A 1,078-nucleotide genomic window follows, 5' to 3' on the forward strand; every position below is an offset into this window, starting at 1 on the left:
ATCCAAAAAATGCTAAATTTTCTTTCTGTTACCTACCTTGAGTGGTAGGTGCTTTTCTAATGTTTTGATTGTATTCCTTAGAAGATCTCTGGTGGATCTCTGATGTTTAGTCATGCTTTACAGATAATCCATTATTTTAATATTAATTTTGAATTTTAAAGGAAACCTCATATATTAAAATGAGGGCAATGCCTGCAGATCTAACTCAAGAGGCTAAAACAGGAAGACCCTTACACAGTCTAGGCTGCATAGAGAGGTCATGTCTAAATTTCCATGGTAGCTGCTGAAACTGGAGGGACAATAATTTGTAAGTAATTGCAAGTGATAGATAAGTTTCTGATCACATTATATTTTTGTCATGTCAGCTTGTATTTAATATTTACATGAATTTTTAAATTTTTCCCTTTTCCCTTACTCTCATCATTTCATTTTGAAACTTTATACTATGTTCTCATTTGCTACATTTAAAAAGAAACATAGATTTCCTTTGTATCGTATTAAACATAGTTTTTGATTTTTTTCCATATTATAAAAGTACTATTATTTACTTTTGAAAATGTTAGGGAAATGAACCCGAAGATATGTATTCAAATGTTTTTTTTTTTCATGCGATTGTTTCTAACACATTTATAAGATGATTTCTTTGTTGCTTTGTATGTCCCTTCCCCACAGTATAACTCCTGCTTTCACTGTATTTGATGTCTGCATAATTTGTGGAGAGGAAGGGGAAAAACAAATCGTTTAAATAGGGGTACAGGTGGACCCATTGAAACAATGAGATGTACAAGTTGTTATGTTGAAAAATGAACTTTACAACTTTGGTGCGGGAGAAGGGGGGTAGCGGGGAGGATTGGGTGAGGGAGTGGGGGAGGATTGGAAGGGATGGGAAGGGGAAACAAAAGAGGAGACTACAATGCTTGATAAGAAATGTACTCATTATCTTGCCCATGTAATTGTAACCACTCTGTACAGTATGTTCACAATAAAAAATAAAAATTTAAAAAAAAGAAAATTTTTATGTTTTTTTTTTCTGCAAGTAAGGACTGGCCACTGTCTCAGAGATTTTTCTCAGTTCTGC

This window comes from Dipodomys spectabilis, unplaced genomic scaffold (assembly GCF_019054845.1).
Source record: "Dipodomys spectabilis isolate Male_0828 unplaced genomic scaffold, ASM1905484v1 ptg000116l, whole genome shotgun sequence".
In the NCBI taxonomy this organism is placed as follows: Eukaryota; Metazoa; Chordata; class Mammalia; order Rodentia; family Heteromyidae; genus Dipodomys; species Dipodomys spectabilis.